Source organism: Triticum dicoccoides, chromosome 1B (genome assembly GCF_002162155.2).
Source record: "Triticum dicoccoides isolate Atlit2015 ecotype Zavitan chromosome 1B, WEW_v2.0, whole genome shotgun sequence".
Taxonomy (NCBI): Eukaryota; Viridiplantae; Streptophyta; class Magnoliopsida; order Poales; family Poaceae; genus Triticum; species Triticum dicoccoides.
Window position 1 is genome coordinate 576,414,981 of NC_041381.1, and position 16,303 is coordinate 576,431,283.

Consider the following 16,303-nt stretch of genomic DNA (forward strand, 5'->3'; position numbering starts at 1 on the left):
TTCTACTACATGACAGCAACATTAGTCGGTTGGGGATAGGACGGTAATCTCGCATACACCGAATATTTGCCGACGAGAGTTTGTTTTTGGCGCCCACCGTGTATGAATATGAATCGGGGAGGGAGTCGATTTCGGTCGAGGGCACACTGTGTTTTGGCGCCCACCGTGTATGAATCCGGGTGAGAGGCGGTTACGTCACATTTGAGAGAAATTACAAACCTACCCCTATCGAAACCTATAGAAATCCAGCAGATAGGCTTTGCGTGGCAGGGATAGGCAGTCCTGATTTCCATCTCGCAGATTTTGGTTTCGGGCGGTTACTGCGACTTTCCCCGCTTTGTTCAAATTTTGCACAGTGCACGTTTACCGTGCCAACTCAATTCGAATCCCGTTTGTATTCTACTATTTTTTTTCGGGCGGGATCCATTTTCAATTGGAATTACATTCTATATACATCATTTTTTATATATACTTTCAAAAGCACAACAAAGAATTCTGCTCCTTTATATGTATAATATGATTTACAAATACAACGATCTCGAAATCTTAAGGTTGAATTCGAAAAAATTTAACCAAATTATGTTCTACTAAAATGTATGGATCAGTAATACCTACATAGTAAATAACATAGATGTGCATGAATTCATATGAGTATGCATGTTTGATAGATAAATTTTTGTTCGAATATGGATTACATGTATCATCATCTCGAATTCAAATATTTGAATCCCTTTTTTGTTCACTCCTTTCACGCCCATCTCTCTCGCATGCATGCTCCTTCAGGTAGCTATCACTCTCTTTTCTCCAGCTCACCCGCACGCTCACTTCATGTTTCTCCTATCCTCGCAAACATGGTCACTCGACGTCTCCCTTGAGAAGTGTCACACTCTCCCTATCATTATACATCACACGGTTTTCATTATCTCTCACGTCTCTACTGTTCTCTAGTATCACTCGGTACCTAAGATTTCTTTTTCACCGCCACACACACAGTCTCCACTCATCTTTCACTTTGTCTTTCTCTCTATGGGATTCTCTCACACACCCTATATGTCTCTACATATGACTCATACCACTAAAATTACTCTCTCTCTCTCTCCTATAGACACAACATTTGTTGCGGTCTCCTTTTCGTCTCCATCCCAAACTGACACCGATCAGACAACCCCGACTACTGTCTCCTCTCTCTCTCTCTCTCTCACAGACACACACACACAACTCCTGCTTCCACTCCCCTTCCCGACTACCTTCTCTCTCTCACACACACAAAACTCTTGCTTTTGCAACCCGACTCATATTTCTCTCACAAACATTTATTGATAGCTAGCCTCTAGATAGGTTTATACACCCGCACACTCATGCTTCCACCATCGCATACATGTCTCTCTCCCGCTCCTTCTATCTATGTAGGTTTTTCTTCCCTTCTTGAGACACGCCCTCTCGATCGTGCACACACACACTATCGCCTCATTTTAAGCTAATACCTATGGCAGACACACTACTTGTGTCTTTGTCACACATGCACTCTGTCCTCCTCCACTCTTCCTCTCTCTCACACACACATGGGCTTTTTGCAACAACTAGCAAGATGCCCATGCGTTGCATGGAACATCAAGATGCATTTGTATGAGTAGTTTATCTTGTGGGGGAAAAGGATGAATGAGGGAAGACCTTATTTGCAAATGTGGAGAGGGCTGTGGGTATCTTTTTGCAAAATTGCCATAGTTTCCTTCTTATCCGTCAGATATAGATCGGACGGCCTATATTGCAGGATGGCAGGCACACGATCATCACCGACAATGCTTTTTATAAGAGTGGATAAAAAATAGAGTTGGTGATGATGGTGGGCCTGCCATCCTGCAATGTAGGTCATCCGATTTATATCTGACGGATAGGAAGGAAAATATGGCAATTTACCCACACTCTTCACCACATTTGCAGATAAGGCCTTCCCTCGTTCATCCTTTTCTCCCACAAGATCTTGATGTTCCGTGCAACGCACAGGCATCTTGCTAGTAAGAGTAGAAATTAGGCATATACCACTTCTTGAATCTTGAAACCAATAACATTCCTCTGTTATCTCATCAAAACCGCCAAAGGAATATACTTTGAGTGAAACATAACATATTTTTAGTGATATACGTATTTCAAAACTAGACTTTTTTTCTATAAAATCGGTGAATATGTATTAATCTACTTTGTTCGTGTGGCAACGCATTGGCACATTGCTAGTAGTTATTATAATTTTTTGGACACCAGACAAACGTTGGAGTACATATACGAAGAGAAGAGGCGCACACACGCAGTCGGCCTCTCGCTGTCTCGCACACATGAGTGTTACGTAAAGGGGATCTTAAGAAATAAACCCTAAAACCCTAGGTGCACGATTGCTGCATTCGCGGGTACCGGGTACGTGGTGGAGCACCTTTGTAGGAGTTGATGGTCGGGACCACAGGTGAACGACTCGGAGCGCGGTGGATCGCCAGTTGCCACATATCGAGTAGCCACGTTTAAAATATCTTTTTTTAGCGGGGTTAAGAGTTCCGATTTTCAATGGCACGTTATAAGTAGTAAGTAGTTTTTAGAACGATTGGTATGAAGTGAAAATGGAATTCATAGTACTACGTACCTCCTTGGCGTATGGTTGTATGGGTTTATGTTACGAGATGTTGAACCTGGTAGTTCTAGGGAAAATACTATGGTTTAGATTTAGATGCTGGTTTTTCAGTAATGGAAGGGGAAACCATTCTTTGATTAAAAAAAACTACTACCTCCATTCTGGTTTACTAGTCCCATCGTACTTTGGGTCAAAGTTTGTCCACGAATTTTACTTGTAAAATGTGAATGGAAAATGAGATTTTGTTATACCCAAACAAAAAAGGACTGGAGGGAGTGATTGCTCTGACACAGACGCGACCTCTCATAGCGCAGGCATTGAACCGGCGCGCCGGCCAAGAGGGCCGCACTCGCTGCAGGCCCGGCTGAGCACGCCTCCTCGCCGCGTGCAACCAACTTAAGACTGCCCAGCCTGCCTTCATTGAATCCGCGCGTGTGCCGGCAACACGTCCTTCCGCGAGCCAGCAGGCACTTTAGAACACAAAAAGTGACTAAAATATAATTAATTTACGCATGGTCTTGACTTGTTGATCTCGCACTGGTAGCATGAACTAGTAGAGGTTTTTCTTTATTTATAACTCTCCTCACATTTTTTTTGGCTTTGAAGTGAATCATGGTTGTGGACATTATGTATGAATGTGCAGATATCTGTGAACATGAGTTTGAAGTGGAAGTTGAACTTGGAATGTTGGGCTTGCGCGTGAACTATACCATGTCCAATGCTTCGTCTGTTATTGTTTGGAAAGTAATTGCTATTATTACATGACCCAAAAAACATTTTTGTGCCACATCAGTAGATGCACAGACATCACAACAGGCCTGCTGACTGGATAAACATTTGAACCTAGCTATTATGAAAGAAATTTTGTATTGACAACAGTTTTAGATAGCAGGAGACGCCTAGCTTGCTCTACCTCTGCTAGCTTATTTCTGGCTTCTTCCATCTCTTCTTTGGCTTGGGTGAAGATAGCATTTGATTGCTCTTTTCGCTTCTTGAGGAACTCAACTACATTCTCAAGGGCTGCTGCACGCTTTCTTTCATCCTTTACTAATGCCACGAGGACACGAATAGCTGACGACTCCACCTGGCTTGTGTGTAATCCATCATCATCTGGGAATTTACACCTTGTGTCTAATCCAACATCATTAGGGAACTGGCACCTTGTGTGTAATCTAGCCTCATTTTCGAAACATGATCTTGAGGTTGACCATACTTCCCTCCTCGCAGGAACTGCATCCTGACATGAAGTTACTTCTTTTTTAGATCAATACTCAGAGAAAACTAGATCCATTTAGTAGAAGCCAGATAAACAGAACACGGAGAAGTGAATTCAAAAGGAAAAGAAATATAAAAACAGACTACATGGTGAGAACACCCGCTTCCTACATCAAGTAAAAAATGAAAGCATTAGGACGATTAAGACTCTTCTTATTACACATCGAAGAACACCATGCTTAAGAGAAACAGAAACTACAACATATACACATCGAAGAACATGAGGCTAAACGAAAGTAATTGAAAGGGTGTTACTTACCAAAGCTCGTTTTACAGGTTCGGTGCAGCTCCTCTTTAACTTGCCATGCTCCTTGAAGATGTCCCGAATATCCCGTGTTTGGTCTTCATTGCTCCTCTGCATGTTCACACTCGTGGTTTTAAAATCTCAACATGGCAAGAAAAATGCTACTAGTAATACTCGCGCATCTTGTGGGCAACATTAAAGCACTCGCCTGCCATGTTAGAGCATCTCCAACAGAATCGCAACATGCGGCGCTTTAAAAAAGCGTTTACAATGCTGAGATCAAGAAGTAGATACTAGAGACTAGAGGATAGTTCTCAACATAGATAGATAAAAAAAGATACCCGTACCCCTCTCCAGATTTGCAAATAAGGCCTTCCCTCGTTCATCCTTTTCTCCCACAAGATAAACTACTCATACAAATGCATCTTAATGCGTGCAACACATGGGTATCTTGCTAGTTCTAAAAACCATTCCATCATTTTCCACACTGCTGGATGCAGATCAAAAACCTACCCAAGCACAGCGCGATACAGGAGAAACACACAATTACAAGCTGATATTCTGTTGGACAATGGAGGCTATAACCAATTACTTTTACGGGAACAATAGCACCCAGGAAAATTGAAGGGTAGATATGAACAAAATTGGAACTGCACATGTACTGCTAAGTGATTCAATACACACATTACCAATCGAGGAGGAGAACGATGGTCGCGGCGGCCTCTATGAGTCATGGTCGGCAACGGGAGTCAGTTCATTGTACACGACGGTGGTACTTCTGCGCTTGGCGTCAGCTTCCGGGAAGCAGATCTGAGACCGTGGAAGACGATGCCGGGGAAGAAGCTCCGTCTACGACCACGACGGTGGACCGGCTCCAGTGCGGCGTACGATGTCGTCGATGAGGCAGATGCGCTGCGGTGGACGAGTACGAAGGCTGCGGTGCCATGGAGAAGTCTATTTTGTGGTGGGGATAGAAAATGGGGAGTATTCAGGTGTACTACTCTGGGTGCCGGGGTGGGGCTGGCTGGGTAGGGTGAACCTGAAGTTACGAAAACAGCCCCCTACCAAGCATCTTCCGTAGGCCTGTTACGAAGGCTATGATGGTAATTTCCCACTGCTCGAATCAGGGTCGCGGGGGATTTTCCCGCCGACCTCAAAATTTTGTGACACTGCACTCCCCATGTGGCGTGTTGGGTGATTCGGCTAAGCAACTAGCGAGTAGTAGTAGTAAACTCTGCATATTAGGTTTGACCGAAGTCAAACTTCCTAAAGTTTGACCAAGTTTATATAAAAATATAAAAATTTACCATAACAAATATGTATGATGTGGAAGTACATTCAATAATGAATCTAATGGTATTTATTAGTTACTGTATATGTTAATATTTTTTGTTATAAGCTTTCTGAGAGTTTACAAAACTTGACTTTGACCAATGCTAATACGCGGACTAAAATAAAAACGGAGGGAGTACACATTTGTTTTCTTAGTTTGTAGTGAACTAATCATTTTTTGAAATTGTGAAATAAATATATTAGGCTATTGACTCGAATGTAATGGTCTATAGAATTCAATAGTTACAATCATTGTCGAATCCCAAGATGTATACAAGGTCTATAGTACTTCACAACATGCTCAAACTCACATAATCCTAGTTAAATGAGAATCTAAATGCATTTCATAGTTATTACTTTGTAGGATGCAACAAAAACAACCAAAACTCTACATCAGCCATTATAGAAGCAACATTTTGACATATCCCATTGTGTGAATGAAATGTGCGGAGAGAGCTTTTGAAGATGGAGCAGATAGGGCAGGAAAGATTGTATGTATGTGGATGAGAGAGTAGGAGACAAACCTAACGACACACACACAGAGAGAGAGAGAGAGAGAGAGAAAGAGAGAAAGAGAAAGAGAGAGGAAGAAGTTAGGTCTGTGAGAAAGATGGAGACATGTAATATACGTGATTCTGTATACGTGGAAGGAGAAGAGACAACATGTTTGATGAGAGAGCTGGAAAAACATGGACGAGAGGGGAAGGATCTCATGGGTTGAGGGATTGAAAATTTTGTGCGGGGGAGAGAGGGACTGGTAATTTTGTGCAAGAGAGAGAGAGAGAGGGTGGGGGGAGGAGTCAGTCAGCCATCGTCACATCACCCTGCTTCCAAATGACCCTGCATTCTCTAGCGCGGTGTGGTCGCCGTCTTCGATCTGCTCGATGTCCGCTTTGAAGATTGAGGTGTTGTGCATGTTGGTGTGCAAAGAAGCACAAGAGAGAGTGGTCGCCATATAACCTTGGATGGGGATGAATTGTGTGCTCGAGGGAGTGTGTGTGTGTTGTGCTGTGTGTGTGTGTGTGTGTGTGTGTCAGATATTGAGCAAAAACAAACATAAGGAGAGAAATGGGTATTCACGAAGAGATTGTGCGGGCCTTGAGGTGGCAAGGGCCGAGTGAGGGTGTCAAAATGTGCGCGTTGATGCATATGTTGCATGCGATCGTGCGAGGGACGGACGAGTCGAGAGAGATGGTTGTTGTGTTACGGATGCTCCTCTCTCTCTCTGTCTCTCTCTCTCTCTCTCTCACCCACACACACACACACACAAGTAAACTAGAAGACCGTTCTCTCATGTATACACAACGTATCGGCATCTGTCTATGTATCACTCATGCATGATCATTTGCACATTCACACCTCTCTATGTCTGTATCACACGCACACCGTCTCCACATTGCCCTTCGGCGACAACACACATATGGACACATACACATGTTCTCTCATAGTCACACACACAAAATAAGTATTAAAAAAACTAGGGCGCACCTAAAACTTCCAAATCCAAATAAACACAAACTGGAGCTAAATTCAAATATATGGAAATATTGCAGCGTCAAGAACTTTCCCAGGAGAAAAAAGTTGAGTAATATTCGAGGATTGTTTTCACACACACAAAAAGGTTCGATGGATGTCCTTCGAGCATGACACGGTGACGCACCGTTCGATCGATCGCGCGACCGCGGTTCACGCGCTTGCACAGGATTCTGTATCGTGGCTGTGGTACTAACTTCAAAAATAATAATTAACAAAAGCGCTACCTAAGTCTAATGTTTACGTGTACTAGTATGGTTTTCTTTTAACTTTGACCAACCTCATATAAAACTACGCGCACTCATCAATATGCCGCTGCCGCCATTGCGCATGTCGGCACCCGCCTGCTCTGGACAACAATTTCTCGCCCATCACCGCCGTGTCGCGGCCATCCCTGTGCCATGAAGCCGAAGGCTCGCCCGCTCACGTCGTCTGCAGTCCCTGCTCGCCATGCCGCCGCACTGCTAAGCACGCGAGCAGCTGGTGGAGCCGCATCTATGCATGTAGCGTACGAAGAGGAGGATGAGTGCGTGCTCCAGCACACCGGCGAGGAGGAACTAGCGTGTCATTGTCGTCTCCGCCCGCACGGAGGAGGCGCACACGGTGGCTATCGCGGCGGAAGCCGGTCACACACGCGTTGTAACGACCGGTTTTCCGGGTATTAATTTCCAGAAAATGGTCCTTGTGCTCACCAGCCCCAGGATTACTGTTAGCTGATCAGGCACCAACCTGATACAGAAATTCCAAGCAAAATACGAACTATGTAATATAAGACCATTCTGGCCTATGAATACAACAATTGGTTTCTAGTGGCTGATGGCGGAAGCGGTTTGTGGTCTTTCAGCGTCTATGGGACTCCATTTTCCCACAGGAACAACTGACCTGGATAACTCCTATCTTCGCGAGGCTGCTATCACCATTGCCTAGGTTCCGGGGCTGTCATCGCAATGATCCTCTCCATGCAAGAAATCTGGCCAAGACAATAGCCAGGGACAAGCTAGTGAGTACTTTTCAATGAACTCGCAAACATTATGAACATGGGTATAATATAACAAATGATAATCATGCTCTGAAATATTCTATGATCACAACGTTAGTCACAAAATAAAATCCATGATGCACGCAAGCAAGTTATTCATATAAAATATGATTATGCAATCAGAGCGTAGAAATAGAATGCACCGATCGGGTGTCTGAAGCGACGCCTCGAAAGGACAATAACATAAAGCATGCCTCAGTCGGGTGTCTGAGCGACACCACATAAAGGGCTCATAAATGAATTAAGTAACAAACATGCCACAGTCGGGCGTCTGTGCGACACCACATAAAGGGCTCATAAGTGAATAATCACAGTGAATATCCAGGAGGTAGAACCGTCCCAGGGATACTCAATAATTCAAATAATATAATGGGTTAGTCCAAGATAATAATATTCATAATCATCATATGTCACAGGTCATAGTCAATGTTCTGGTTTAGCGGTTTTTCCTCCAAAGACCGACACTAAGACCGACACTTGACACATCCCAGACTGTAGTCCTTAACCGTGGACACGGCTATTCGAATAGATTTAATCTCTGTAGAGGGTGTACTCTTTACCCATGAGTAACGGATTCCTTTAGTCCATCGGGACTAATTCCATTTATGGTCTTTTAGTTGAAAACACAGCTGACCCGCACACACCAGCTTAACTTATCGGTGTCTGGAATCACCCACGACACCTGTTAAGCAAAACTCTAAGTGCGGAGGCTACAACCTCGATTAGCATGGGATCAAATTTATATTGCGCGCTACTAAGGGGTGCCCCCCTCTCGGTCCCAACCGGAAACACCCATGCCCCCGGACCAGGTGGCATGCCTACCGGCTGCTGTCGGTATCTTCCACCATGGCCTCTCAGTACAGTGTGTGCTAGCAAGGGGTTGACAACTTACTGAACCGTACCCTACCTGAGGCAAGGATAGGTGGTAGTACGAGACAAGTATGGGGGTTACTAGAACAAGACTCGATCTACGGTCAACTCAGGAGGTTTAAGTATTCCCTGCATGACTAGCATAACCAATATATTTCAACCAACTAACAGAATCACCACTCATCATACCCCGTCATGCCATACCGAACACAACCATCTCGACGAGGAACTAGGGACAAGCTCGTGTCTAGCAAAGACAGAGACTTTCCGGTTTCCTTTCGGTATGCATGAAAGGCATAGGAGGGTATTACTATCACAACGTATCTAATTTCAGTAGCACGGTATCATCAATATGCACTTATGAGTATAATCATATCATCACATAAAATAACGAAAACTCCGAGACAAGGGGTGTTGTAACCGTATCACACGACAATATTATGCCAGGGTTCAGAATGCTTGCCTTCAAGTTGTGGAGAGGCAGGGTGCTTTCCAAAACTTTTGAAAATTTTCTTCTCTCTCCAACAAATCCTATTTTTGAAAATATTCAAATCAACACAACTTTAAAAACAGTACAAAAAGTTTGCTTAATTTTTTTGAAATAAATCTTAAAATAAACTAGGTGAAATTTGAGAGAGGTAGGAAAAAGAATCAACTCATTTGGAGATATATTTAAAAATTTATAGCCTGTCAAAGTTTAGTCAAATTTCTGTTTAAAAAAATAAAACAGAAAAAGAAAAAAAAATCGAAATAAAGACACGTCGAAGGCGTACTCTGTGTTTATGCATCCACTTAAACCACATGGACCGGCGCGGGGTCACTGACAGTGGGTCCCTTAGGCCCACTGGTTAGGTTTGACCGGTCGCCCCCGCCTCCTTCCTCCTCTGGCCGAACAGAGGCAGGGCTCCAGCGATCGACGCCAGCGATTGGCGGCTGCTCGCGGGCTCCGGAGGGCAGGGATGGATCCGCCAGTCCAGGGCGGTCCTCCCGATGGTCATTAGGATGGTGGGGGTGGAGGGAGTCGCCGGCGGCGAGCTCCGCGGCGGGCGGCAGCTTTAGGTGAAATTGGGGGTCTCAGCTACGATGGTTCCCGGTCGCGTTGGAGAGGCTGGGCAGCTCCGCACGGTCAAGGGGAGTCGGTTGGTGGTGCTATATGGACGGGGGAGGGCCTGCTTGCGACGAATGGAGCTGGAGAGTGGTAGCGACCGAACTGGCCGGAGGCGAGGAAGAAAGCTTCCCGCCGTCGATGGCTGGCCGTGAGGGCACTAGTGGGACGGCTTGAGGTTGCATGAGGGACTGGATGAGCTCGGGGCTCCTATTTATAGTGCAACTATGTCGGTTCCACGCCCGTGGATAAGGACACCGGCGAACCGCCGTTATGTAGTTGCAGAGTGCTGTGGCGGCGACGTGTGCTAGTGGACGAGCTTGCGGATGAGCTTGAGCTGCTCCAGGGACAGCTGGCGCGCGGCTGTGGCTCGGGCGGCGCCGTCCAAGGCAGGGGCCTGCTGCGGCCGGCCGCTAGTTTCCACGGCCGACCTGACGGCGGTACTGTGGGGCTCCAGGGACGGCTCTGCGGTGAGGGAGGGGGTAGGCGTGTTGGCTGTGAGTGGGGAAGGGCCTGAACGAGCGCGGGGCGGCGGCTCGATGCGCGAGCGTGCAAAACGTGCGCTATGGGCGCGCCGAGAGCATGCATGCTGCATGTTCGGCAAATTGCCACGGCATGCCCGAGGGCTCCAAATTACATGAGGTTCAACAGGTTGGGGCTATAGACTATGGTAAAGCCATGGGACATGCTGGTTAGGCCAGGGGATCAAGTCCACAAAGTGAACTAAAAATCATGCAGAATGACAAGGGCACATAGGCAATTTTTGGGGTGGCCAAAATCTCCAGATCCTAGTCTCTTTAGGTGAAAATGAGGGTGGCAATGCTAGTTTGTCAAAAACAAAAACTTGTTAGTGTAAGTTTTTGAGAAAACCATTTCTGGACAGAAGGAAAAGGGCATAGTTTCATGGACCATAAATACTCCAATGGGTCCATCCCCCTGGACTTAAGGGTTTTGTAGGGACGACTAAAAGCAGAAAAAAGCTCATGGGCACTAGAGCACAATAGAATAGGGTTGCAGTAGAAAACACCCAACTGGACTAGAGAGCAAAAGAGGATGATTTGCTCAAATTTTTCAAAGAACACCAGTGGATTTTTGCACAAAGTTGAATTATATACTCCTACTGACCTCCCCTAATTTTGGTGGAAGTTTTAAAAGAATATTTAAATAGGTTGTAGTGCAATCCACAATCTGGACCAGATTTGAAAACTTGGGGTAAAGCTCAAACTCTCCAAATGACTAAAGGATATTTTTGCATAAAAGTTATTTAGGGACATCATATGTCATCCCAAAAATTTGGTGGGATTTTTAAATAAATTTATCAAAGGGTTGTAGTGTAAAAGAGGCTCTAAAGCTTGTAAAAATCATTTTTAAAAGAAATAAAGCTCAGGGAAACATACAAATAATTCCGCTGATAAAAGAAATGTTTCTTGAGAGGGTCTATAAGTCCAACAATACTTTTGAAAAGTTTTTACTTGGGGCAAAAACTCCACAATATAGGAGAAAGAGTGGTTCTGAATCAAAGAAAAAATCCAGAAAATAAAAATTTAGTTTATCAAGGCAAAATTTTAATTAATAAATCATGGTTAAATTTTTGTGGTGTTACACGCGTCGAGCCCGCAAACCGGGTGTGGATGCGGAATCTACCTTCGAGACCTTGAATGCCACATGGATCCTTCAATCCGAAGGGGCAATTTGGGTTAGTCGACTCATGTGAGCCGTTTGATGCAACATGGATGGCTAGAAGGGCTTCTTCCACCTCTTCTGCCGTATTCTTCCTTCACAACGTCGAACTTCTTTCACAAATCGACTATCCCAAATTATACTACTAGTACGAACGTATTAAGTATAGTAGGAACATGAAGGTACGAGCAGTAGTACCAACTGCAAGAAGAAAAGTAGTAAGACATAGTAGTAGTACTATTGTACGTACTAAAGAGTTCAAATAACGAGAAAGAACATACACATAGTTCTGATGGGGCCTCAGCACAATACACCCTTGAAAATAAACTAAGCAACTAGTCCGCTTGACACTGCAGTAGAACCAACATGAGTGACGGCATTGCCACCTACTCGGAGTCCGAGTCCACGTCCTCGACTTCGTCCTCGTCCCTCTTCCTCTTCCTCTTCACCGACGCTTCTTTGCTTGAACCGAACACTGGGCTCTGCTTCTTCATCCAACCCATGTAGATATTTAAACAAAGGTAGGCATCCATTGCTGCGTACAGGATGTGATCTTCATCTAATGTCTTCGACTCCCATGCATGATGAAACTCGTGATGAGGTTTCTTCAGTTTAACGTACGAAGGATAAATCATGGCTGCTGCCAGGGTCAGCATTGAAGGTTGAGAGGAGGACACCAGGCTTGCCTTCTGGAGATCGAAGGGCTGTCCTACAACGAGACCTATCTGACGCAGGACATCCCTGTCATTCTTAAAGCCTACAGTAACGAATTTCACTCTTTTGTCCTTGAGGAAGTTCTTAAAATCCTGGCACTCAATGTCGGCATGGCATATGTGGTAGACCAAGCAAACGTTATGTACGCAAACCTAGATCACGGCGGGCTTCTTCCTCCCTTCTTCCTTTAGATCCTTCTCTCGTCCCAGGACTGTGGTGTACTCAACATCTAGCCCAGCGACCCACTCATCCGTTGAACTGTTGAACATGCGTAGGAAGCGAGCAAGCTATGCTTTCACCGTCATGGATCCACGTGTGTAGATGATGATGAACTGATCACCGGTGATGGATCTAACCTGGTACTCAGCAACGACCATGGAGATTTGGGAGGCCATGGATTTTGGAGGAGGGTTAGGAGAAGTTGAACTATTGTACCCCGCAAAAACTGGGAGCGAACTAATGTGAAAGGACGGGACGACTGGGAGCGAACTGTTGTGAGGTAGAAGACAGGGACGAGTAGGGCGTGCAAACGGCGTGGGGTTGCTGGCTTGCCCGGTGGATAAATGGCTACAAGCCCCCAAAGAGTTCTCGAGAACTATGCGGGACCCGCTAGATGTCATGTCTACTAGACCCATATCGTAGGCCTGACGGTATAGCTTCTGCCTGTTCGCACGCCATGCCGGCGCGTGCATGTAACTTCACTTAATTCCGTCAACCGTCGTGCCTCCCATGACCTTCGCCTCCCTCGCGCGGTCGTGCCCTTTGAGACTTCGACCGGCTATAAATGAGCAATTTTTTTGCCTACTCCCCATGCATGATACTCCCTCTGGTCCTTTTTACTCCTGTCAACCGTTTGCAAAGTGTTTGAACAAATATATACTTTTTTTAAACACCACCTTATATTAATTGACCAGCCACACCAATACACTCATTCGATATAATATTCACCACACAGGGCGGTATGTTATTTACAAGAATACCATCTAATCTATTATCAAAGCTATACTTAGCGATTAAGTGTGCCACCTTATTGGCTGAACGGCTAATATTTGACAATTGAAGATTGTTGATCAACTTCGAGATGCTCAACGCTTTCATCTTCAGGTCACGCATGGCAGACCTGTCATAGTCCCCCGATGCACGAGACGCTACCACAAAAGCGCAATCAGTCTCTAAAATTACGGGATTATGAAGAGAAATACCTATGTAGAGACTGACAATGCAATCCCTAAGCTCCGCTTCCTCCATGCTTTGACAGGCATCAATGAAATCCCACAACCAAATTTATACTAAAAATATCAATATCTACAATACTGATTATAATGAGTATAAGAAGTACTTTTTATAATGAGTGTAAAAATATTGATTTGACATTGTGAATGTTGATACTCCCTCCGTCTAGGTGAGTAAGTCATCTTAGGTTGTGCACCATGACCAAGGAGGAGCGGAAAACGAGAGACATTAATGTTTATTTGCTAATTAAATAGTATTGCATGCAATGAACTAACCACTTCATGTCATGTTTGATAGTCTCAGGTTATTAAAAGCATGCACACCCTCATCTCTTATTGGTTGGTATGTCAAGAAATAAGAAATGAGGTAGAAGTTAATGCACCGCGCCTATGTGTTTTGGGATTATTTGGTTTTCATAAGATGACTTACACACCTAGCTATTAGAGTACCACTACCTCCCTTCTAGTTTAAATGGCTTGACTCAAAAATTTCACCTACTCTTAGCAAGATAGTAGAGGCGGTGGAATAGTTTTTGAAGTCTGCAAAAGTACTCAACTAATGCTGTCGTTCTTCACAAAAAAATGTGTTTACCAATGCATGCATGAACACTAGTTACTCTAAACCCCCTCTCTTCTTTACTTCTTTGCCACATCAGCATGTTTGCTATTCCCATGTGCATGATACCAGCTAAGATACCACCATGATGGCTAGCCTTCATCATCGCATGCAATAATTTAGTGCACCATGAAATATGAACATGTGTGGGGCGTGTATGTTTTTAATGACTTGAGAATATACCTAGCCCAGCATGCAAGATGACTTATTATGCACCGTTCCCCATACCTGCAGGAAGCCCGTTCGTCTCCAAATCTTTTCCTCTCCATGTGTGGAAACAATATGCCTGCCAAACTCTCCTTCTCCCTCCGACGGTCCCACCACTCCACCCCGTGTGAAAAAATTTGCATGCATGACTCTCCTTCCCCCCACGCTCATCCAATCCGTTGTGACCAGCAATATTTCCACCCCTTCGCTTCCCCGTAATTTATTCCAACAAATATTCCCACGTAGCTTTTATTTAACTTTAGGTGCATTGGGTCACGACCATACGGGCCCAACAGTGTACTGGCCCACATGTCAGTGACGCAACTGGACCTGCAGTTAAGTCTGTGCAGCTCAGTCCATATCTTACGTAGGTGTGCCATTGCTCGCTATAAATACTGCGCCTCCCACGACATCGCTATCTCCTCCCTCTAACTTTCACGTTCATCGCTATCTCCTCCCCCTCCCTCTCATGTCGACCACCATGGCATCGCCCCTCCCAAGCCCTAGGAGCCCCTCGCTGCACCGCGCGGACGGTCACGTCTCGTCGTGCCGTTCCTCGCCGCCACTAGTCGAGGAGGACGCGTCGGCGTTCCGCTCCTCGCCGCTACGTGACGCGTCGCCATTCCATTCCTCGCCGCCACTAGTCGAGGAGTACGCGTTGGTGTTCCGCTCCAAGCCACGACGCGATGCGTCGCCATCCCGTTCCTCGCCACCACTAGTCGAGGAGGACGCGTCGGTGTTCCACTCCTCGCCGTGACGCGTCGAGGTGGACGTGTCGGTGTTCCCTATCTCGCCAGCACACGCGTCGGAGGATGCGTCGGCTCCCAGCTACGAGGAGAACACCGCGCCGCCCGCCGAGCCCCCCAGCCTCGAGGAGCTTTGGAAAGAAATGGATGTCGCCTTGAGGGAGGCTTTGCCTCCAGCAGAGCGCACCAAAATAGAGGCGGAGAGGAAGGCCGAGGAAGAGAAGCACACCGCGCAACAAGCTTTCTGGGAGATCTATGGCGCGTCCGAGGCACGCACGTAGCATGTACACGTACGTACAGCGGCGAGGGTGCAAGAAAGAAAATACGGCCATGTACGTACATACGGGCAGGGCCTCGAACACCTACTCGCGCATACGCACATGGCTGGGTCGGAACGGAGAAACAGCGTCGTCGTCATGTTGATGGGGAGGCAACCGGCTGGGTCAGAACAGAATGCGTGGTCATGTTCATCGGGAGGGCTTGGATGGAACAGGCGATGGAAACGAGGCCTGGCGTACCGCACAACGGAGGAAACGGACCTCCTACATTCGGAACGGGGTCCTGTTGATCGGGAGGGTTGTGGCGTACCGCAAAACGGAGGAAACGGACCTCCTACGATCGAAACGGGGGTCATGTTGATCGGGAGGGGTGTGGCGTACCGCAAAACGGACGAAACGGACTTGTGTTGGAGAAACGGGGGTCCTGTTCATCAGGAGGGATGTGGCGTACCGCAAAACAGACGAAACGGACTTGTGCTGGAGCGCTACTGTCGAAACGGGGGTCCTGTTCATCGGGAGGGTTGTGGCGTACCAGAAAACGGTACTCCACAGGATACTGTTCATCTCCACCATCGACCTCCTCCAGCCTCCACGGGCTACCGTCGACCTCCTCCAGCCTCCACGGGCTCCTGTTCATCCAGCCTACACCGCGCGCTACTCCACTGGCTACTGTTCAACCACCCCTCCACCGTCTACTGTTCATACAGCCCTCCACCGTCTATTGTTCATCCAGCCCTCCACACCGCGGGGTCCTGTTCAACCACCCCTCCACGGCCACCCCTCCATCGTCTACTGTTCATCCAGCCCTCCACACG